Raw genomic sequence first — 25813 nt, 5'->3', positions numbered from 1 at the left:
ATGTTTGTTTTGGTGTTTTTCTGCCTCTGCATCAGTGTGCAGAGGACACTCAGGTAGCCAATCAGTGCAGTGCCAAATTTTTACAGCATCCATACCAGGGATGCTGTGTTTCCCCTACCATTGTACAGGGTCCAGTTAATTTTATTTTTCATGTAGCTCCAGCATAGCAGAAGTAGTTTTGCGTTATCTTACTTATAGACCAGGTCTATACATTTTTTTTTTTATCTAACAGACTAAATAGTGGGGCTGGGTATTGCCAAGAACCTCCCGATTCGATTCAATATCCATTCGACTCAATACTAATTTAAATGCTTTGATTATCGATTTTCATGCCCCATATGTATGTGTTATGTCACCTCAAGTTTTGGAGCAATGAAACAACCCAAAATTCAGACTTTAAAGCTGAAGGATCTGGCTTTATGCTGCTGCTGCTGCTTAGGCTGCCATTTTTTTGTTGTTTGGTCTCTGGTGGCCCTCATTCACACAACATGAATAACACGCACACTCCCCCCATTTGCCAGGAGATTAATTGATTCAGAGGATTTGCTGAATCAATGTTGAATTGGGCGAGGAAATATTTCAATGCATCGATTTATCAATATTTTTACTCACCCCCACTAAATACTTTTATGTTAATCATCTGGTTTCATTCAGACCCACAGACACAAGCGCACTTTCTGAATAGCGGAAAGACAGCTGTGAAAACCACCATAAGAAACATCTCCCAGCACCTTCTCTGTGAAGACGCAATAGTCGCCCTGGGATGGGTTCTGATTTAGGTACTTTCATAGGTACCGACCGAATTCCATCTGTAGTACAGAGTGCTGAAGGAAGGGGAAGGGGCAGATCCATGGTGCCAATTCAGGCAACCAGCTCTAAGCCTTTTTTTCAACTGGCGCTTTTGGTTACTTGATTTGAAATGTTACCTCTGATACACTTTCTTTGTTTTTTGCTGCATTACCAGTCTAAAGGCTATAAAAGTTCTAAATATCTGTGCATTTTTACACTGGTATTGGATGGGTATGGTATCGGTAGACACACAAAGCCCAGGTATCGGTATCAGAACCAGAAAAGTCGGATCGGTGCAGCCCTAATCTGTACCATATCATTTCAAATGTGAAAGGTACCCAACCCTAATCCCTACACACTCAGATCACTTGAGGCTGCACAATAAATTATCAAAACCTTGATGAGTAACACAACTTATAGACCAGCCAGGAAGCCAAGAAGCACTGGCGCTGACGAGCCAAAAAGAGAGAAAATGATATAAATCCAAGGTAATGCATAAAACATAATATTGGATTGAAACAGAGAGCCAGCAGGAGCTGTCCAAAACAGACGAATGAGTGAAATCTTTGCAACATTAACCTGACATTTTGTGCAACTTAATGCTACGAGTGTGTGGGCTTCCACGCTGTAGGTGAAATACTTTTATTTGGGGGGCATCCATAAAGTATGTTTCCTTTATTTGTACCAATCAGATAGCATATCAGCTGTACCAGAAGGCTAACCCCAGTCTGAACACACAAACAAAGTGAGTTAACACACGTTGTAACGTAGTTAAACCTTTAAAAAGTCCTGAAATAAGTGAGGGAGGCTGAATCCGTACACAGAATTATTCCAGGCTTTCAGAGCTGTGTAAATATCCTGGTGGATAAGAAGAAGAGAAAGCATCTCAGAGAGGGAATAAGCTCACAGAGACAGGGAACACACCAGATAAAAGCACACACCTAAGCTGTGAAGAAAGGAAAGAGAGATAGAGATGGGCACAAAAACAGAAAATAATAGACAGCCCCATTAGGCAGACGTTATTGAGTAAATTCATCTCACTAGACAAAGGCTTGTGTGACTGTGTCGCTGCCTCCACCAAACTCAACACTTTCTCTCCAATTTTTGGTCCATTTGCAACCCCTCGCATCTGTTAAAAGCTAAATTACCCGTCTGCGTTGCCTTAAAATGGTTTCCCATGCATCACCACCCTATAAAGGCAGCGATACACCGAGCAATTTCACCGGCTGAGGAGATGCCTGAGCGCTGCCACTTTCACACAGGAAACCTCCAGGTACCTTAAACAGATTTCAACATGTTTTTGACCCGGCGGTTCACTTTGTTGTGGGGGAGTGGAAGCATTTACTATCAACACTACATCGTTTCTGTGTCTTATCAGCCGTATCCTTCTCGCAGACGGAGCACTGGGGAGCTTACAGCTGGCGGGATCACGTAAAGAGACGAATAGGAGGAGGGAAACAGAGCTGGATTGGCAGAAAACTCACTCTCTCTGGGGCTCAAACTGAGCCCAGAAAGTTCATTTCTCAACTGGAGCAGGAAGTTCATTCGTCACTACAAACAAAATCCAGTTGCCTACAAGCAGGAGACGGGCTCTGGCATGCTATACCTCTCTTTCTTCCTAAAGTCTGCCACGATATAAATGTGATCCTTGGATTCTGAGCCCATCAGACAGGCCACTAGAAGCTGGAATCTCCAGACAGTCTTGGTGTCATCATCCAGTTTGGTGGATCAATTTATCTCTCTGAGCTCAAAGCAATCATATGCCAAACTTCTTATGTGCCTAAGGATGGAATATCACCTGCCGTCATGTCCTTGACCTCCATGTTCAACCTGAGAGCTGCACGATAAGAGCCAAGACACACATGAGAGAGCATATCCCATATGGTTCTCTGATCCTATTTCAGGATCTCACACACACACACACACACACACACACACACACAACCCCAAGCATGCAGGTTGTGTTTGACTAAGCACTCAATAAAATGAAAAAAGGGCTGTGTGTGTGTGTGTGTGTGTGTGTGTGTGTGTGTGTGTGTGTGTGTGTGTGTGTGTGTGTGTGTGTGTGTGTGTGATGACTGGAGGAGTGTCATTGGACTCACTGACTCAGCATTTCTTCCCTAACTGTCATTCCCGTCACTTCTCTGCAGTTTCCTCACAGCTGGGGGCAAAGTGGGACCTGCCAGCGTCCCTCTCCAAACCTTTCAAACACTGGATCCATGGCGCTCTGTGTTTACCTCATATTTTCCCCCAGCTGGCAAACAGTTTCAGCTGGCAGCGTGATGAAACACTAATCATACAAACGCTGCTTTGTGTTAGTTATGGTCTGCTTCTTTTGTTTGCGAGTTGAAATTGAGGGATTTGAATACCATGTGGACTCCTGGGGAGCTGTGTTTGGTCCCTCAGTCTGAACTCTGGATGTTATATTTTTCACAGCGGGAGAAACCAAACAGTCGAGTGAGCTTGAGCTTGACGCTCCAATGAAAGTGCAGTTACATCCTCACTTTTTGATACCACAAAAAGAAGATATAGAGTTCTCTATGATTCTTTCTTAGCAACTTCTGAAGGGCAACAGTCACTTAAATTACATTTTCTTATATTAGACCAAGGTTCTGCTCAATGTATTAGGAAGAGCTGGCTACCAAACTTTGATTCTTTTATGGCACCGACTGAAACGTTTTGGTTGGTGCCGAGTATCAAAACATGCCTCAACTTTTGGTGCCAAAGGGTTAACCACATGATCAAGCTCAAACAATGCACTGGTGATTGTATGTGACGATACATTTCAGACCCCTCTGGTGTCTATTTTGTGCAAAAAAAAAAGAAACAGCAAACAAATCTAGCCACTTTCTGGAGTTTGGAGACTGAAAAGAAAGCATTGATCTCTAGCACGTGCCTCTCTTCAGCGAGCAGCGGTGAACCCCTCCCCTATCCAAAACACACAGACAAGTCATCCTCTTTAGCGCAGCAGTCCCTCTCAGTCACACTGGCCATCCATGCTCTGCCCAAGCATGCTTCAGCCCTATAGTCCAGTTCGTCCCAACACATTTAAGGTGCACTTAGCATATACTGAAGTGTCATTTATTTGCAATGGTTTTTTCACACAGGAAATAATTTGTTTGTTTCTGATAAGAAAACTGCTCAGAGTGGAAAAAGTACTGCAGCTGGAAAAAAAAAAGACTCAAGATTTGTACAGCAATGTGTAATGTAAATTCCTTTTTGTTAAAACTGATAGAGGTGTCCCAGTCCGATATTGATATCAGATATCGGTCCGATATCAGCAAAAAAACAAATATTGGTATCGTATCGGAATGCATCTAAAATCTCCGATATAACCACTCTATTCCAGACTCCGCTCTTGCTGTTTTTATTTGATTTATTTAGGTTATTTTCTGGGTCTTCTAATTAATTTTTTATTTTATTCAATTACTAGTATCTTTTATGTTTAATGTTAACATTTCTGCTACCCAATGGTTAATAATAAATGGGTCAGTTTTTCCTCATACCGACTGTTGCTGATTACTGTTCTTTGTTTGAATAATATCACTTAATCAAGCCTTTTCTAACATGACAGACATACTACAAAACAAGTAATAAAAGTATGCATTTTTAATGCTGATATCGTATCGGATTAATATCGGTAACGGCCAATACTCAATGCTGCAGTATCGGTATTGTATCGGAAGTGAAAATGTAATATCGGGACATCCCTAAAAACTGATGTCAAAAAATTGGTACCATAAAAAGTATAATTCAAGAAACTGGTATCAATGCCCAGCCCTAATCAGTAACATGTAAACTAGGGGTCAACCAATTATCAAGGGGCAATGTTTGGGGGCTGATATTCAACATTTTGCTGATGATACAAATGTATTTTCACCAGTCTAAAATAAAATGGGGTTGTGTCCTTCCCTGTAGGTCTGTTATCAGTCATCACCCTGACTCACCTCACGTCCCACCAGCAAATAATGCATAGGTTGTCTGTCTCATCAGAATCCTTTATCAATCCCAAGGGGAAATTTGGTGTTACCATTGCTCTTCACATAGTACAGCAGTTGGAAAATAGATGTAAAAGAGTCATGAAAAAAATTAAGTGATAGAGTAGCTTTAAAGGGGCTGTGAGGAGTTTGAAAATGATCTTTAAAAAGTCTCCCTTCGAGGTGTATGCCTAATCATAATCCACACTTTAGAATGAGAGTATCAGCACCAATATTGCTGGTTACAGGTTATTTTAAATAGCTACTTCTTAGCTTCCAGTTTGGGTCGTCCAGGATCGGATTGATCAACTGCACATCTAGGTCTCTATGACAACACCACAAGAGCCCGAGCTAAAGGCTAATTAGCCTTTAGCTTGTTTGTGCTAATGTTCATTCCAACCCACGGTCAGCAGTTATTCTGCAGTGGTCTGTTCAAACTTGAGAGTCTATTAATAAAATGAAGAGTGAGGTTACATTAGCTCTGCTTGGTAGGACATAGCTAACCAGGGTTTACTAATGTTACACATTACAGACACGTCTTCAAGCACCGGGCTGCTAGCTGCGCTAAATATAAACAGCTACTAAACTACTTACAAACTGACAGTGTTTACATTAAAAAGTATTTCAAGGCAAAATGGACTTTAACAGATATTGCACTTAGTGAATTGTATTAAACAGAATCTCTGAACTGTCTTAAACAGAGTGTCTTATTTGGTATCTTGAGGTTAAACAGATGTTGCACATCGTGAACTGTTTTACAAAGATGATGCATAATACGAACAGAAATGAAATGAAATTAGACACATAATGCACTTGGTGTGCTGAAAACTCGTGAACTCATGAACTAACTATTGGTATCGGCCCAGGAAAATCCAGCATCAGCCGGCTCCTGATGTGAATAACAAGTACACACACAAGAAAATCCCCTGCTTCATCATCCTCCATTTTTCTCAACAGACTTTCACAAAATTAGCATCAATCAGCCCTGAAGAAGACTTTAAACCAGCTAATGAGCTAATGAACACATCAGGGATACATTCTCAAGATACAAATCAAATCAGGAATGGGCTCAATTCTAAAACACATTCATCAGACCTCGTCAAGCACACAGAAAAGTAAACCCCATGCTTGTTATTGGTAGTTATGAACTCTACAGACATCCATGTTGAAGATCTTGGATGTATGTCAGCTACATTCTGATGTACAGTCCGTATTCTGCAAATGCTCAAAGAGTGAATCAGAGAGGACATACCTCTCTGCTTCACTGGCACCGAACAATCGTCTCCTGTTCCTGCCAAGTTTTGAAACCCAAGCATTCACCTGAAGGCTCTGAGGAAACTTCCTTCATCTCTTTACACTGTGATGAGCCCGGATGCCAAAAATCTCCTTGAACTTTATTTATCTTGTGAAAGAGTGACTGCATGGATTAAACAGTGAGCTCAGTCAAACACACAGTATAAAACTCCTCCTCAGAAATCCATGCTGGGCAAACGCAGGATCAGAAATGACAAGGTTTGCTCTTAAACGCAGCAGCTATAAGATAAATATTGGCTTTTAAATTAACAACAGACTCAGGAGTTCTTGTGTCCATTAAATCTGCATACATTTCATAAAGCAGTCAGCTTAAAGATATACCATGAGAGTTTCCACAGGATAATTTTAGCCCTAAACTGTGGCCACCAGAGGCTCCAAATGTTTTTAAAATGTCCTATAATCTGGACACGGGAGATCCTATGAAAGGCATTAATGCAGCACTTAGTGAAAGCAAAACACTGATGCACTTTTTAAGCTGAGTCACGAAAATCAGCAGAGACAACAAAGTGAAGACTCCATGTGAGTCACTGAGGTCACTTTGTCTCATTTCAACCCTCGCTTTCCAGATTCTCCATCAGATTTCTAATGACTTCCAGAAAATCGGAATTGCACAACCTCGTCCTCTTTTGTTTCTTCCCACCAGCTCCGTCTCCTCCTCTTGAGTCCTCTCATCTGAGTCACACTTTCAGAAACACCAACACTCTCCCTCTGTGTCTCACTGCATCCAGCTTTCCTCTCTTCCTTTCCTTGTTTCCCTCCAATTTTCTTCTTTAAAACTCCCCTCAGCTGTCGTCTTCATACCTTAACTCACTTGATGCTCAGTGGTTTTCTACACAGTGATACCAGGGATGCAATGAGGACAGGACCACCTTTTCAAATAGTCATGGAGGACTTTCTGATTCACTGTCTTTACAAATGTTTTCAGAGTTGAACTCATTCAACTTTTTGCAACTCTACAGTTGTTAATTCAAAAAAAATCCCAAAGTTGGACAGAACTGAAACATCTGTCGTTGCCTTTCCTTTAAACTTTTCACCCCAACAACATTCCAGTTTCTCCATCCTCTCACATCCGCTCCGTTCCTCTCCCTCCCTCAGTGAGCCTCACCATCCAGACGGCCGAGCACGCCGAGTATCACCACCTCCACTGACCCCTCACTCATCCCTCCTCATCCTCTGCTCTCTCCTGTGTTCGTCGTCTCTACACGAGCCGTCAAAGTCAAACACTCGTGTTTATTTGTGCTAACTCCTCAGGCTGCAGTGTTTATGTGTTTCACCATCCACCAACTCAGATTCTCTGCTTTTGCAAAAATACCGGGTGCCAGCCATGACTCGTCTCCCAACAAGAATATTCAAATTACAACTCAGAATTTTGTGAGTCATTTTTTTAGCTGAGAGCCAGAAAAATACCAAATCTGCCCACACAAATCAGATGTTTATTTCCCTGCAAGAAGACGAGATACCAGATTTTTTCCAAACAACAACTTTCTCAAGACTTTCAGTAAGTTTGTTTCATTTTACCAGAGGAAGTTTATTTGTGAGTAGAAGCAGTTCAACTTGTCACACAGCCAAAGAAACACAGATTTATGGTAACTGGGTTTTTTTTCTCTATTGTTTTCACTTTTTTAACTCTCTGTATTTGACTGTTTTGGAGAAAAGTGGGCATTATGTATATTTGACCCCTGTTAAAGGCCTCACATTATGCAAAAATCACTTCATTAAGTCTTTTAGTGAAATTTGTGGGTCTTTGGATTTCCTCCCAGCCCACAAAATGTGATATTTAATGACAAACCTGTACTTAGTAGTGCTTGTGAATGTAAAATCCTGACCTAAAACAAGTGGTTTGGATTTTGGGGATTTGCCGACGTCAGCGGTTCCCTTTTTTGGCCAATCAGGAGCAAGTCTGACCTGAATGGTCCACTGGAGCAGAAACCTCCGAACTCTCTCCCCGCTGCTGGAGAGATTTCTCTCCAGCAGCGGGGAGGAGGATGCCAAAGTTGAAGAGCCATCACTGCTCTGTTTTTGGCTGTAAGCAGCCACGTAGTTCCATGCACAAGCTTCCCATCTCGGAAGACGACAAGACTAAATGGCTTTCACTTACCAAGGAAATGTGCCAGCTACACTCAGTTAAACTGTGCATGTGTGTGCTAGTCACTTTACGGCTGACTGCTTTTCCAAATTTGGACAGTACAACAGAGGGCTAGTGAATGGACTGGTCCTGAATCCAGGCGCATTCCCAACCATCCGCCAACAAACCTCGAACCCTGGAAATGTGAGTATTTTAAATGCTGTGTGCTGTGGAGCAGATGTAACGGCTTTTCCTCAGTGTCCCTCCTGTCTCTGTGTTAGTGTCAGGATGCTAACTGTAGCTGCGGTTAGCCTGCTGTTTTAGCCTGTAATGTTACAGTAACGAGCTTCGCTGTTTTCTAAACATTGTGCACTTGGAGCTCGTGGTGCCACTCTCAGTGACGCGGGGCGGTATCAGCGGTGGCTCATTTACATATGAAGGTCACGCCCACTAAATCAGACCGTTCTGAGCAGAGGGGCTATGAGAGCCTGGAAACAATGCTGCTGTGCTTGATTTATTGGCTTTTTGGACCAAAACGCTACTACCATTTCATGAAGACATCAATGATCCATATTAAACTGCAGAAAAGAGGCATAATATGAGACCTTTCAAATCGAGTAAAGGATAAACTTTGAAGAAATCCTGACTTAAAAGAAGCTAATTGCTTAAAAATTGGTACAAGCAGCTCAGTTTGCTGCCTTTAATGTACGAAAAACTGTTTATTATTAGTGTAAAACTGCTTCATTCAGGGTTTGGACATTTTTTTAAAATTTACATGCTGTTGCTCCATTATTGTGTCATGTGCAATGTCACAACTTGAAAACAACAGATAATAGATTTTACACCAACATTTTAAGTCTTCATAAAAACTAACTGAAACTATTTACTCAATGAGGGCAGCTTGAGATGTTTAGATGCAGCTCTTTGGTGTCATTTGGATCAAAGCAACATGCAGTCTGATGTCTGAGGTGTTAAATTTGGTGTGTTATCATGATTAAGACATTTACAGACCTTCAAACACTCAAACACTTTCTTGTCTTTCACACTACAGGCTGTACTTTAACACAGGCGCTCCAGCTCAGAGAGCTTTACATGGGATCGCCTGAGGGAAGATGAACAAACAGATCAAATCAATCCCTCTCAATCCTGTTCGGTGTTAGATTTGAACTTTTTTTCCCTGCATGTAACACGGTACGGTTTTGTGAGGTTAAATCGAAAGGTTTTGGGCCAGAAACACTGCTCCCAGATTTCTCTGTCTCTTGAGGCCTGGGGAAAGTCTGACCACCACTCCAGATAACAGATCTGCATCTGAACGCCACGCACAGAAAATCAAAACAGAGAGACTTTGACCTTGGCCCAGGACTAAACGTACACAGGGAAAGGGAGAAAGAGGAGGTTAAAGTGAGGACATTGGAGTGTGTGTGAAAGAAATACGGGTTTGTGCTGATTGGACTAATGTTGGGGAAGAAGTACAGGAAACAAAGACCAGTTCGGTAAAGCTGGATTGTTCAGCTACACACACAAACACACGCATTCACACACACTGATTATTTTGCTGTCTCAACTGTTCAGACAGCACAGAACATAAGGCAGAAATTGGCCATTTGGGACAACAAACACAAGCTGTATGTTCTGCAGCAGCAGAGGAAAATAGGTTGCTGAAATTCTTTTAATTGCTGACAAAACAACAGCAGAATTATCTTTGCTCACACCAGGATAGGAAATAACTCCTCCGCACACCCACCCGCTGCTCCGTCTCACTTGAAAATGCCAAACTCGGATGCTAACGATATCCAAAAGGCTCCTTGCAAGTTCTCATTTTGAACTCTGGAAGTGCGTGTTTGCAATCAGTCAGGGTGTAAAAGTGTCTGCCACCTCCGTCTTGTGGTTACCTGTCACATCTGTGTAGCATCGGAGCGTCTCTTCGCCTTTACAAGAAAAACTATTTCAATCTGCCTGCCCTGTTTGATCTGCCTCGGCCTTTCACTGCAGAGGCTGCATCAAAAAGATGCGGGTAACTTAAAAGCTCCGTCGCTTCCTCTCCCTCGCCACATCTCTCCTTCTTTCTGGCTCTCATCCTTTTTTCCTCGGCTTCCTTCTCTGTCTTTTTAGTTCAGGGAGGAATTGGATGTTGCAAACACTTTGTCACAGGTTCATCAGAAATAGAAGCAGAAAAAAAAGAACGAGACAAATTGGCTCCTCCACCGCAGGATCACCAAGACTCATGTTGAGGTCATTACAGACGACTTGGCAGCGTCTGGTAGCATAAAACACAGTCTACATGATTTGAATGGCTCCATATGACTTACTGTGGTGATCTAAAGTTATTGATTAAATCATCTGACCTAGGTGTTTTATTGCCTGCTTTCATTTTCCACATGGGAACATTTCCTCATGCATCCATAAAACAGGTGCCTCTGAACATGAAAAGTAGCTGTAATTGAGGTGTATTCAGAAAATTGTGCCGACTCTGACTCAGACAGACCGTTCCACATCGATTCATGTCTCTGTTCATGGATGCTCTCTGTCTGTCAACCACTCATCATTAGACATGTCCCAAACTGATACACCGATCGGTATCAGCGCCTGATATGGCGGTTTTTGGAGGATTTGATTGAACCTGATTTTTGTTACGTGATCCAGTTTTCGCATGTTTTCAGCACCATCACACTTTACAGCTGCTGTAAATCAAACCACGTTGCTAACATGCCCACTGTGGGGGGCTACTTCTCTTTAGAAAGCAATGGTAGTAAAACAGTGACTTGCGACATTTATAAAGTGAGTGTTCCTGGAGGAGGTATCAACAGGGCCCAGGTTAATACAAAAAATATGATTCGTTATTTACAACAGAATCACCCAACAGGGGATGGGATTTATCGGAGAAAGGTATCAGTATCTTGGGATGAGTACCTTTCACATTTGAAACGATATGGTACCGATGCCCGGTACCTGGCAATCGATTCAATTTGTTTCATAATAGAATCTCCTTTTTTTTACAATTTAACATATTTGTTCTTCAGTATATAACCTTGTAATGCTGTGTTAATGTCCGCCATGGAAAATTGCCTATTCATCCATTCCCTCACAGTCGCAACGATGCATTTAGGTACCTTAACATGGTACCTTTTGATTTTACGTGAATCAGTACCTAGTACTTTTGACTGAATTCAGTCGGTGCCTGTAAAAGTGCCCAATTTGGTTCCTATCCCTATTGGTATCAGATCAGTATTGGCAAAACATACAACTAAAAAATCGGATCAGAAGTCAGAAAATCTGTATCAGGACATCCCTACTCATCATGCAGATGCAAAACTTTACTCTTTTTGGGCTAGGCCATATCTAGGTCTAAGACTTCAGATCTTGACCCCTCATCACATCCATCATCCCGTCTCTTCCACCGGTGTTCCTTCAGAAGTTTGTCCTATCCTGCAGTCAGCTCCATCATCTCTAATAAAGACATGATGGAGTCTAATTACAGAAGATGTTGCACATTTAACATCAATTTCTGAATCTTGTAAATAAAATTAGTAACTTCCTCTGATTTAAACACTGTTCCCATTTAAAACAATCTCTTCATGTTTGACAGATGGTGGGCAGAGAAAGTGGTAAAAACATCTGTCAACACCTCAAAGATTTTGGTTTTAATTGTTTATGTAAAGCGGTGACAGTGATTCGCTGTTTAAACTCACTTGATGCTTCTATTTCACGTTGCTTATAATTCCATCTGAACCAGTCCATCACCCTGTTATTTGATCCACGCTGCTGTCTGAGCTGATCAGATAAACAACCCTCCAAAAGCGGTTAAAACTCTCGTGTTTGAGGTGAAATCCAAACTGGTATTTGGCCGTGTAATATCAGCTTACTTGGCAGTCAAAACCTCCGCAGCTCAACAGGCAGGGAGCGTGGCTCTAACTCTGCTGGATCGGTGCTTCAGCTCCCGCTGGGGCCGCCGCCGCAGCATTTAAATGCAGGCACTCTGAATAAAAACCCTCAGCTCAATGTCGTTTTCATTATATCCTATGGACACGTTATGATTGTACACTCTTCCTCTGGGTGTTTCTCAGATGGAATGAGTTGAAACTGCTTTATCAATCTGCTTTATTGTCACTCCATCGCCATCTCTCCTCCTTGGTTTTATTTATTACAGGCATTTGAGGTATGAAGCAGCTCAACGCAGACGGACCGCAGGGTGCACAGTCGATTGTCTGCAGCTCTCAGCTCAGCTGGTGCCTGAGCGACCGAGGGAAAGTGACACAATACCAACCCCACACACACCCACCTGAGCCCCATCTACACACACACACACACTCACACACTCACAGAGAGTCCTGCTCGGCGTGCTGCTGAGCCCACAGAGTCCATTTTCACCTTTAATGTGGCTCATAACACTCAATGTCAAGGCAGCAACAGAAACAGACTTGAGCCAACAGTAAACTAAGTTGCATCAGTTTGTCTCAGGAGCACTTTATGAGCCATGTAGTCATATTCACGGGTTTATCTTAAAGGGATACCGCAGCTGCACTGATGACAACAACAACAACGCTGTAAAATCTAGCTGATCCCAAATGCATCGATGAAATGACCACAGCCTCTTTAAGAGCGTGCTGGAAGAATAATGCCTTTAATTACAAGCCCTGCATCAAAAAGCTGCACAGATGCACAGAGAAGAAGAAAAAATCAGCTCTACATGTCCTTGTGATGTGAAACAGTGCAGTGGTTTGCACAAACATTATTTTGTTCTAGTGCTTAGTTTCTACCATGCAATCTGAAGACATCAGCATCTAAAGGATCAGAGCAAACCAGGTCCTCTTATATCTCAGAGCCATTATCACAGCCTCTCAGCAGAAGAAGACACACCAGTTTCTACATTAATATTTCACAAGTGTAGTCTCATCCTTTGGAGATTAAAAGAAATGCAAAAAATATGATCCAGCTGCTTTCAATGTGTGATTAAGCTTGACTTGTATCACATGGGACGTGTCATCCTGGATCCAGATCCCTGTACATGGGACCGAACACCCACAAAGTGTCTCAGATGCATAGAAAGGTGGATACATCGAGAGCAGGGGAAAAGGATGATCTCCTCTAAGAACAAATTAATAATAAAAGACTCCAAGAATAAACTAGGTAATTAGGTTACAGGCAGCTCAGAGCACATGCAGCAGCGCTGTGGTCGGGACTCTGATGATTCTGACTCATTCCCGGCTCAAACCTCTGAAAACTGAGCGTGTCTGCGGGTTAAACAGGAACTAATATGTTCCCGAGTCATTATGTCACTAGAACTATGCAAGCAGTCACTTTGCATGTCACGCCTCGGCCCCAAAGTGGAGGTGATGTTCAGGGTTTGTGCCTTATCAACACGTCCCAGCACAGGCGCACACATAAGAGTGAGGGGGAGAGCTCTTTCTTCCCCCCATACATCTCTTTGCATCTCCTCCAGAGCTCCCACATCATCTCACACTCATCCTCACAAGTTCACCCGGGAGAGAGATAAGACGGAGAGAGAGGGAGATGAGAGGAGATTCAGAGCATGCAAAGAGAAGACTCTCTCCTCTCCATCTCCCTCCCTCACACGCACACACACACAACCTAAAGAGATTTTTTTATATGCTTCCTTGGCAGCCAAACTGGTGGCTCTGCGCCCGTAGTCTCTCCAAATCAGCCTGTCTGCCTCACCTACGCAATTCAAGTCAAAAATTCATAAGGTGACACAAAACTGTCAGAGCACGTTGATGCTACTCCAAAATGATGATGCTGTGCCTGTGTGTTGATGTGTGGGTGGGAGGGGGCACACACACACAAACACACACACACATAAACACACACTCACTGGCAGGTCAAACATCATGCACACTTTCACACTTTCAAACATCTACATCTGAGGCACAGGAATGCATCCAGCAGCACACACTCACTAACTTGTGCACACATCCACACCACTAGGGTATCTTGCATGGACACATGCACACAATTAAAAATTAAGTTAATTGCTGTCCTGCAAAGATGCTCATAATAAAACTGGGCTCAGACCTGTATTTCTCACAGACACTGCACTGACATCCAGCAGCAACAAATCCTAACCTCAAATGTCATTCCTGTGAGGGCTTTGTTCCAGCAGCATGAGGTTTATTGCAGCTTCAATTTGTGACCAAGTCTTAATCTATCTCCACACCACTGCGACAGCATCCCTTTCTTTCTCCGGCGATCTGAAACATGCCATATAAACATTCAAGCTCAATTCTGTGACAGATGAGACACCCCATGAAGCTGATGCACAATCTATTAATTCTGCCAGTCTGCATCCAAAATCCGCAGCTGCTTCCCAGAGATGCTTCACCTTCAACAACTTGGCCAAATCCACCACTATAAAAAAAAAAAAAGGAGGGACGTTCAGTCCTCTCGGAGACCCGCAGCCTCAGCGTGCGTCAGGCAGCTTCTCTTCGTGTGCGCAAAACAAGCCATGCGATGTGACGAAGCGCAAAAACCAAACAACACAACGCCTGATTTCTCCCGCAGCACAAAACGGGTCCATTCTGGTGTTTTAAGACGAAGAGGGAGAGATCTCAGGGAGGTATGACGGAGGACAAGGAGAGGAGAAGAGGTAAGGAAGGTTTGAGGAATGTCACAAACATTTCGCATGTAGCAGGAAAAAAAGCTCTAAAACCAGCAAGGATGCCGTTAACAAGCACAAAAAGTTTTGCTGTACTCACTTGTCAAAGCGTCCGTCGCCTTCGTCCTGCTCTGCATGGCTTTTAGGATGTCAGAGTTGCAACAGAAGACATTTCCATTCCCGGCGGGCTCGTCAGACAGCAGCAGCAGCACCGGTTCCAAAGCTCAGCTCTGCAGTTCCGTGCGCACAGGAGAGCAGCGCTCAGCATGAATGAGAGGAGAGCAGCGGTTAGACTCCGGCATCCCCTGGTAGAGGGAGAGGCAAGGAGAGGAGAGAGAGGGAAGGAGAGAAAGGTTAGTGACGTGAGTGCGCCCCCTGGCTGCGGAGCCACGTTACAGCACGTCACCAGACGCACTTCTCCATGGCGCGCATAGGTGGCAGCATTGGACGCGCGGCAGGCTGCGGGTAGTGTGTGTTTTCAAGCCTCCTCTGGTCTGATTGAGGCTCGTAAATGACATGATAAAGGTTGTTTTAGTGGAATCCGAGTCTTTGATGTATTCCTGATGAAAGGCTGCGTCAATTCAGCCTGATTGACTGCTTCTATCATCTGATAATACATTCAGAGAGGCGCCTCACTGTTTTCATGTACTCATGCTGCTGTGTGTGTGCGTACTCATGTTCTTTCATGTCTGTTTTTTTTTTTAAATTTCTTCCAAGTCAGTGTGTACTAAAGTGTACACGTGCAATTTGCTGCACAAGTGTGTGTGTGTGTACATACATGGATATGTATCTGCTTGTGAGAGCCAGTAACCAAGCAGCATGTGAGTCTATGCCGTCCAGTGTGTCTTTTCAATAGCATTCCTCGGTGAAGGTCAGCTCCCTTGAAACTTCACAAATCATCTCTATCTGCAGTGATGGCCTTGTCTGTTGCTCCACCAAAGAGCCTGCAGCTCGGTTAGAGTCTATTTTCCCCATGAGAGATCCTCTCCTCCCAGATGAACAACTCTGATTGAGTCTTTTCAAACCCAAAGTCATCATTTTTATCAATGTGCTATTTTGGAGGTTGATTAGTAAAGGACACAATCACTCATAGTTTCATCACCTCATTTCTTGTATCTCAGACAATGCTCGTAAGATTGTGGTTGAACTGTTTATCACACCTCTTATCAGCCCTCCATTCATGAATAACCACTTGTTTAACAAAGTCTCTTGAAACATTGAAGCTCAGCAAGCCCAGCATCTTAAAGTGATACTGCGGGATGGAACAAGTTGGGTCCTATCACAAGGTTTAGGGCAGAATTTACCCCTACAGCAGTGTTTTTGTGCAGCAGAAGCCCAGGGCGCATGCACCAAACACCCCCTCCCTGCTCCTCTGCCGGTTTCCTCTGCACTCAGACGGGGCCATATTTTACTTTACCAAAAACACAAATAAACGGACTCCCACTGAAAAAATCTGATATCGGTCTGCATTCACGCTTTATTCAGAGAATTTTCAGCGCGTTACTTTCACACAAAAACACCGCTAAATAAGGCTCTAGTTCTCATCATGTCTCTTCGTCCTGGCAGACTACCTGTGTTCGTTTATATCTGGCACGCCATGCGCGTGGACTGATACACTAAGCGGCGAGCGCCTCGTAGCCAGCTGTGGCTCTGCAGCGGAGGTAGCGTCGTTTTACGCCACGATGAGAACTAGAGCCTTATTTAGAGGTGTTTTTGTGTAAAAGTAACGCGCTGAAAATTCTCTAAATAAAGCGTGAATGCAGACCAATATCAGATTTTTTCGGTGGGTGTCCATTTATTTGTGTTTTTGGTCAAGTAAGAAAGCCGCAGCTGTCAACTAAAAGTGTGACACCGTAGCAGCGCGACACAGTGTACCCCGCTAATAAATCCAACGGAGAAGAAAAACGCGACACAGTAAATAAAGAGCACAGATGGAAGAAATGCAGCATTTCGTCCTCTCTGTGATTGGCATGTAGCTTTTTGATACAAACTGTAATCAAGCTTTTGTTTCAGAGAAGACTATGAGCTACCAGGAGAAATGAAGCCGCTGTCGCACGGTAAGTGACGATTCTTTCGACCGATCAACAATCTGTAGTGTTGTAGCTCCACCTTCCCAAGAGCGGATTGGTTCAGTCTGGCACCCATACAAAGTGGTCCCACAAAGTGGGACGGCTCATCTCAGTTATTTGGGGATCTGTCCCGAGATAAGTCAGGGGAAACGCTACAAAATGCGCTCTGTACCAAGACAGACCGAACCAGACTGCACTTAAAACAAAAAATTTACTGCAGGTGAGGCATGTTTACAGGTAAACTTAGCATCAAACAGCCTTTGTGAAACTAGGGAGGTGTCTTGGGTAGAATATTCACAGCGGGTTAATAGTATGGATAGCAGCGCTGTAGATTAAGGTCACAAACTGCATGACTGGAGTGTTAATGAGGCATGAGCAGGTATTCATGTCTGCTGGAATGTTAGCTTGCATTAGAGATGTCGCACACTTCTTAAATTGGGCCTTAAGCAAAGAATCTCTGACAATTAAACTGATGATAACTAATGATTTTTAATTCTGTCCTGCGAACAGTAACTTCTTTAAGAAAAAAAAAGCCAAAGCAGGGTCTTCAGCACTAAAACTGAGAAGTCCTGATTATTGAGCAAATTAACCGTACAGCGTTGGTCTTCACTCTTCGTGCTTTTGGGTCCAGCTACACCAAAAACATCTCTGATAAACCCCTTTCTTTGCTTCCCAGAAAAAAAGAGAAGATAAAACAGAACAGATTCACCATCATCAGGTGGTCTGGATCACAACCACTGGAAAAGTGGCCTAAATAGACATCTTAATCTCAACTTCATGGTTAGTTACATTAAAGTTCAATCTATTAAAAAAAATAATTAACTCATTTTTTTTCTTTCCATCTTGAAATTTGGCTGATTGTGAAGGTATCAGTGTATTTTGCAGTGAGAGTTATTTCAGTGGTGTTTTACTCAGAGGACAGCCAACAACCTCCAAATCCCTCACTGAAAACAACACAACACAAGGAAAAATTCACCCTGAGTTACTGCATGTTGCGCTCTGCTGTGCAAAGCATGCTGGGATATAGAGAAACACAGTCCATCCTCATAAAAGCTCTGGTTTGTTTGAAAAGACTCTTCAATCTGGGACAACAATTGACCAGTGGAGTTTTTTAGCGGGTTGTCCAAGTCCACATGATGAAAACAGATCACCGTAGAAAGAGCCACACAGCTGCACAGAAACTGCACATTGTGGATTTAACTAAATGCAATGGGAATCACCACCTTAAAGGATTTTTTTTTTTTAAATCAGAGAGAGACTCAAAGCAGACTGTACTTAATACACAGGTAAAGATTGTCTTTCCAGATTAGACAGCAGCTTTGCTTTATCAAGTCTTCTTATAATGTCAGTCCCTCTTGTCTAAGGTTAATGTGTGTATACTTAGAAATAGACAATAAGAGAGTTGTAATATACTTCTGTTTCCACTACTTCTTTATTGAGCGATGAAGAGCTTCCAAAAATGAGCTCAAATTGAATTTCGCTCTCGTCGGTAAGCACCTGTTACTCTTTTTCTGTCAAATCTTTCCGCAACACTTGAACAGAGCAGTTGCTATGCAGAGCAGTTGTCATGTGTAACACCTGTGCTTTACTATAATTAATTATATTCATAATAAAACAGGTCTGTTGTCTATGTTCTGAAATCACCTCTGATCATATTTATTAAAGCATCTTGTTAATAATAGTCTTTTTCCTCTCACCATCTTTAAAAACGTGTGTTCAAATCCATAATTTCTCGCTCATCACCATTAAATTGTGTAGTTTCTGGCTCCAGACCTGCCTGCTATGACCTCTGTGGTTTCCTTGTGCATATTAAATGTTGATATTTCTGCCCATATTAGTGATGACTCTGGAGTTTTCATACAGGCAATGAGGTGTCAGGTGTCCTCTCCATGCAGACACAGAGGATGTGGTTACAGGAATGATACCCTGCTGCTTAGATTACAGACGGCGTGTGCATATGTGTATGAGTGTGTGTCTTTTGGGTGTGTACACATCCTTTCTACTCGGTCCTATGGTCTGAGGTGTTTCCGTGTGGCATTACAGGTCACAAAGAACATTTGTCATCCTGAAAAGCCTCAGTCATCTATATCTATCTTTATTCTGCTTATACAAATACAATCTGCATCAAGTATAGGGATGGGTACCTTTCCCATTTAAAACAATATGGTACACATGCCCGGTACCTGGCAATTGGTATCAGTACTCAACAGTTCCAATTTTCAGTACTTTTTGTGTTTATGTGGTAAAAAATATAAATTTGTTTAATAATAAAATCGATTTTTTGTTCAATTTAACGCATTCATTCTTCAATATAGAACCTTGCAATGCTGTGTTTGTGTCCAGCATGGTAAACTGCCTACTCTTCCAGTCCCTCTCAGTCACAAAGATGCTATGGTACCTTTCAATACTACGTGGATCAGTACCTGGTAGTTTCAACTGAATTTGGTCAGTACTTATAAAAGTTCCTTTTTCAGTACCCATCCCTTATCAAGTGTGATCTGTATTTTGTTTAAGGTCTGGTAAAAATGTCGTCTCTGTTAGTTTGTTCAAGCAGCCATCACTGTCAGCTGAAAGCCACACTTGCTCTCAAAGAGTTCAACCTTTTCTAGGACCAATGGCTGCGAAAAACACAACTGAATACCTTTAAAATAAAGTAAATTAGGTTAAATAAAGTAAATTGTGCTTTTTTTGTCTTAATTCTGTCCCTCTGTGCCCCCGTAGAAGTTTAACATGGTTTAAAGCTGTAGAAAGAATCTTAATATTTCTTTCCTGCTGGTGTTTTAGGAAAACCTTATTCCATCTGCATTTCCATTTTGAGCGTCTATAACTTTAAGAATCCCTGCTCCACTGACCCCCCTCACTTTGATTGGGCCAGCCATCTGGAAGCCTGCTGTGGGTGGAGCAATGCATAGACCTTGGTGTTTGAGGTCTGCCTCTCCAATGAGTCATGAACCAGTTAGATCAGGAGTTTTCAGAGTGTGAGACAGTGAGCCTCCCTTCAGAGAACATGAAGTCACCAGGGCCTCCTCTGTTTTATTAAAATGAATACTACTACTAACAAATGAATAATCCACTCTGGGTTACAACCACAAAAAATTGGGGGTTTTATTTTCTAACATTTAGTCTCAACACAGTCTCCCACATTTAAATAAAAATTGGTAAAAATTTGATGAATTATGCAAAAAAGTTCTTGCTTCTTGTTAAGGTTACTGTTTAGAATAGATTGTTAAATACAAATAGTAGAATACAACTTAAAGAAATAACATCACAACTATGTCGCTCTGGTCACAATACTTTCTGCACTCAACTCAATCCAAACCAACTTGACTAGTATAAAATCTTTTAGAACAAAGTAACAAGCTGCTTAACACTAAAATAGTCACAAACACAAATAAAACAAAACAATTCGTAAAAGTGTAAAAGAAGTAAAAGGTCAATAAAAAGCAACACAATAAAAGTGGGTTTAAAGATGAGATTTTAAAGATGATACTAGGTTTGGCGCCCCACAGGGGAGGCATGCCTGACAATTTGAAAACCGCTGAGCTGGAAGATCCTTATCAATGACATCATCATTTTAGCAAGTCTCATAAGGATCTCATAAAAATCTTGTGCTTTTTATTTTTTTGTTTTTGATTTTTTTGTTGATCAGTTTACCGACAGATTTGGGGATTTTACAACATATGAATGTGTACAGGTTTGAAAAACTACATGTTGAGTATGAACATGCAGCACTGTTACCAAATAACCATGTTTAAAGTATTACATCTGCGTAAAGTTGCATTTGCTGATTAATTTGTATCCAGATTACAAACTTAAGCCAAAATATGAACCCACTGAATAAACCAGCTCCTGAGAAAATATCCTGCTGTGTATCTGCAGAATGCTCCTCTACATCTATCAACATGTTTCTCATTTCTTCTTCAGAGCTTTACCCTGTTTACTTTAATTTTCAAAAGCTACATCCCCAAAATTCATGAATGCATACGGTCAGGGAAGCAACTTCTCCAGCCTACTAATAACAGGCTTAATAAAGAAAAACCTGAATCACCTTCTTCCCAGGGGTAAGTTGGCCTCAGGAGGAGGAGGAGGAGGCAGTATTCATCATGGGAGAGGAAGAGCACGAGGCAGGCGCAGGTGTAGGAGTGCATTAAAGAAAGCTACCTGTTGCTTTGTGGCAGGAGTTGTGAAGAGTGAAGCGATGTTCATTTAATTTGATGAGAGGACATTAATTAAAACTGCGAATTCAATCTTCATCTGAAATGCTGACATTGCAAATGTCTAAACATAAAGCTAAAGCTGACAAGAGCTCTACAGGAGGCAAAGAGGGCCACAGAGTTCAACCAGAGTTTTTTTCTGAAACTCTGATGTATAGGTCCCACAAAAACATTGATGTTATATCCACATGCCCCGTGTCAACAATTGACGGCTAAAATACACCAGGTGCGTCGGCAGTGCGTCTGCGTTTCATTACGGCAAACAGGTCAAAAAGGTTTTATTCAAATCACTCTGTCAACTTACACAGGATCCATTCTGTTGTAGTCTGTTTGTGTTGCTGCTCTGCAGGTAATTGCAGGTAATATGCAGCCATCCTTCTTTTGACAGACGCAGAGCTGTGACCATAGACTGTGTTAACATGGACGAAGCATCCCTGACGTCACCTGTCTGTTCCTGAAACTGTGAAATGAAGCCAATCCACAGATGCAGCCACATTAGCTATGACGCCAGCTGTGAATGGTTTAGACTCGAGCTGTTGTTGAACCAGGCTGTAAATATACTTTTTAATGCCATAAAAGTCTGTTTTTATGGCTGGGTGTGTACATGACTTCCGGTCTTTCTGCAGCCAGCCTCAAGCGGATTCTCGACAAACAGCAACTTTTAGCACTTCCGCATGGGCTTCATTTTTACTAACTGGATGTTACCCCTTGGCTGTGAAACATAAATTCAGTGTAGGGCAGATCAAACGGGACAGGAAGTTTTGACTGGAAACTACCAAAAGGCACCCAGTGACTCTCAAAATAAAACAGACCATGTCAAAATCAGTTTCTATTTCGCTTGACAACAGTAAAAAACGGAAACAATGAGCAGAGCCAGACCAGGAGTCAACAGGTTTGAGGGTTTACATGAATGAATAGAGTCTTATCAATGGAGTGGGAAACGCGGGAACTTCTCGGTCTCGGGACTCCAGCTGACTGTCAGTCAGTCACACGGCTTGACGGACTGAACACTGAACACAGACGTATCCGGTGTATTTCAGGCATGACATTTGCAGCATTTTGGTTTCTATCATTACTGTTTCTTTTTCTTATTTATTCACGCGTTAAAAATCTGATCCTGCATCTTGCTAGAGCATCCTGGACATGAAATGTGAATGTGTCTTACATAAACAGAAAGTAAGTGACAGGTTTGACCTCTTCAGACCCAGCGTCCACATATGTGGACGTTACATATCTGCCTCTCAGACCAATGATACTTCATTTTTAAAACTTTTACCTGTTAGACACATTTAGAGACACTGCCCACATCATCTTTTGGTGAAATCACAACATTACACCCAAACTAAAGGTGACTGTGCTTTTAGTGTCATGGCTCCAACTCTGTGGAACTCACTCCCCTTGGATTTAAGATTGGCTGAAACTGTTGATTCTTTTTAAAAACAACTGAAGACCTATTTGTTTGGTCTGGCCTTTGCTTAATATGTCTTGTGTACTGTGTTTTCTTTTATTGTACCTTTAAAAATTGCTTGTATTGTTTTTGTTTTGTGAAGCACTTTATGACTTTGCTGTTCTTGAAAGGTGCTATATAAATAAAATTATTATTATTATTATTATTTTAGTGTAAAAAAAAAACAAAAACAACAAAAAAAGTATTTAAGTACAATAACACTAACAAACAACTAATAGAGAATTCATACAAAAATAATCAAACTTCCTGTACAAAAAACAAGTTTAGTTATAATACTTATTAGGTCTTACTTATCCCAAATAGCAAGGTGAATTAAAAATTGCACTCCAGACAAAAACTCAGGTCTTCAGAGGTTAAGACAGGTTTTGTGTATATTTGTTGATAGAAAATGGATTTAAAAGGTATTCAAGTCACGAGGAGTTGCCATTGACTGAGAGTTGTGTTAAAGTACGGTGACACCTGTACAAGGTGTAAGTAAAGGGTCAACACGGCGTCACTCAGAGCTCAAAAGTTCAGGAGTCTTCTCGCCCGAGGGATGACTTCTTCCCTGAGCGCTGTGCTGCAGGAGCGGAGGAGTGCACAGGTGTTTGGAGGAGTTTGCTTTGATGTTTCTTTTAAAATTGCATGAACACGAAAATGTTTTTTCTCTTCTTTTTTTCCTGTTGGAAGCGGAATTAGCCAATCAGCTTGTTTGATGTGCAAAGCTGTGCGTGTTTTGGAGGTTTGCATGTTGACTCCTCGGTGACCTCTTGTTACTTGCTTGTGTCGTAAGAGCTGCACAAACCTCGACATGTAAGTATTTGCAGAGCTTTAAAGGAAGCCGAATACTAACTAGTTTTCATCAGTCATTATTTTTAAAGACCACAAACTAAAGTCCTGTCACTTCATGTGCACCAGAGGATTATTCCCAAAAGAGCAGACATTAGAGCTTTGAATTGCAAATTGCTATTGATGAATTATTTCATCAACTCATCATAAAAATCAGCAAAACAGACATTTCTTCTGCTGCTTTTGACTTTTAAAGTGCAAATTTTGAGGCAGGCAAAATGTCTCAGCTTCTGACTCGGTCCTAAGTGTGTGTGGCTCGTCGGCATGTAGCCGAGCGTGGCGTGAATACAATTTTCTTTGATCAGCTCACAATATCTCTTCCCCGCTTTCCCTCTTGCTCTTATTTTTTAGGTTTGCTTGTATCTCCCTCCATCTCTGCCACCTTCCAACAAAGCTTTGATCAGCAGCGTCCATTTCATCCCCTAAACGCCAGCTCATGCCAGATCATAATTAAAATCTCCATGGAGAGCCGTCTGAAAAAGAAGCTAATTAGTTTTTTTTTTTCTAAATCATCTTTTGTGTAATTTTCTGTGCTTTTAGACACAAATCACATCAGTCCCATTCATTTTTTCTCAACAAGGGCTGAAGTCTCTGCATGCGATTCTCTAGATCAGGTAATTTTTCCCGTCCAACTTTGCCGTGCCTCTCTGACCTTATTCCTTTTGGTTTTGTTTTGATCAGTGATAAAATCGGAGCGATCCTCGTTATGTTCGACTCCACTTAGAGCGGCAGCAATTACACAGAGGAAGAGAAGAGAAGTAGATGGGAAACAGACGTGAGCAGGAGGAGAAGGAGAGACGGGGAGTGAGGAGGGAAAAAAAAAAAGATGCTGGCAATCAGAGCGAAAGAGTGAAAGAGAGTGTGGGTGGTGAGGGACTCTTAGTGCAGCAGCTCAAAGGACAGCCAGGCTTCTTTGCACTTGTTTTGTCCCTGCTTGATCTTTGTCATACACCCACGCATGCTGCACAGGTGGAACCACACAAACACGCACACACACAGCGAAAGGCTAAAAGGTCAGACTTCTTCTGAGCTTCATTCCTTTTGTCTCTCCTGGATGCGTCTGTAATTACAGCTTGGCCAGTGATGAACAGCAGGGAAGACTGATAGTGTTTCAGCTAACAGGGAGCTTTCAGTCTTTGAAACTGTACAAGTGTGACATCGACCAGCATTGAGTAAAAACCGAGGATCCAAAAAGCTTTTTTTTAACATTAATAGAACAGAAATCTGCTGTGTGCATCCCCCTAATAAAATACTCATCAGTCTCAGAGGAGTGTCTCCCATCGTCATTATAATTCAGGATAAATACGCAGGTTTTGGAACGTTGCTTTCACTGACAGTACGCTTTCGTTGCAGGAATGCATCTCAATCTTTTGCTCACCGAGTGTAAACAAATAAGAAGTTTTCTTTGCATTTATTCCAATTACACGCTTTGGTGCATGCATACACAAACTTCATCAAATCACTGGATTTAGTGTTCAGGAAAAACAGCTTATACGGAAACGTCAGCTGAAAAGATTCATTGTAACAGTGAGGGGAGTTTACTGGTGTGGCTCAGAGCTGCTTGCATTGTATTTGTGCACATTTTCATTCAAGCAGAGTGCAGCAAAAACCCTCAGTGCACGTTTCAGGGACTTTGAGGGTTGGTCAGTCTGTCTGTCCATCAGTAGCTGAGTCACAGAGGCAGCAGGGAGCGTGTTACCCTCAACTTTCCTCTCTTCAGCAGTGCTCTTTTGCTCCACCAGGAGAATTATAAGGATGGGCCCAATGGACAGTATAATCCTTTCAGCATACCTTAGGTCTACCCCAGGGCCAGCTCCCTGTTTACAAACCTCTAAAGAAAGGCATCCTGGAGACTTCCAATTAAATCCCCACCTTACGAGAATTCCCTCTAGATTTCCAAAAACACCCTTTGTCAGCTCATTGCCACGCATTTCTGCTGAGCACACTACATGCAAGGCCCTGAAAACCCACTTCTTCTCACGGGTTCAGTCTCTGGTCAAAGTGAAAGCCTCCTCGCTTGATGAGCCACCCTCTCTGTGTGGCCCCACCTCCTGACAGAACATCACAGGCTGTGTCTGAAATCACAACATATTCACTGTGTAGTACACTTTATAGTGAATACGCATGTTGTAGTGCAGTCTGAAATCTGAGTGAGCATGGTCATTCACTATATCAGGGTTGGCCAACCAGTCACAGACCAAAAGCCACAAAAATTCCAGAGGCACTACGGAGAGCCACATCATGTACGTGGTCTTACACACACACTTTCTCTCACACATAAACGAAATGACATACAATAAAAATCAATACATTTCCAATTTTCAAAGCGAGATTTACTGTGTTTGTGTGTTTAAATTCGTACTAGAGAAAAGAAACTGAAACTTAGGTATCAATCTGTACACCCAAACATAGATCAATACTGATCTCGTCGGCGTCAGTATATCAATATTTCAGATTGATCTGTACACCACTACTCATA

General features: G+C 42.2%; 1 protein-coding gene across 1 annotated transcript in view; it reads right to left on the bottom strand.

Annotated features, from left to right (window-relative positions):
- Nucleotides 1-25813, bottom strand: part of LOC141799091 (plexin-A1-like) — a 453927-nt gene that overhangs the window by 387974 nt on the left and 40140 nt on the right. Inside the window, exon 4 of the mRNA XM_074681180.1 lies at nt 14856-15060. The gene's annotated coding sequence lies outside the window, so the exon portion shown is untranslated. The remainder of the gene's footprint in view (nt 1-14855; nt 15061-25813) is intronic.

Source organism: Halichoeres trimaculatus, unplaced genomic scaffold (assembly GCF_033239565.1).
Source record: "Halichoeres trimaculatus isolate MK-OKI-2021-1 unplaced genomic scaffold, fHalTri1.1 fHalTri1_scaffold_11, whole genome shotgun sequence".
NCBI lineage: Eukaryota > Metazoa > Chordata > Actinopteri > Labriformes > Labridae > Halichoeres > Halichoeres trimaculatus.
The sequence above is the reverse complement of the archived record's forward strand: the minus strand, read 5'-3'. Positions and strand labels throughout refer to the sequence as shown.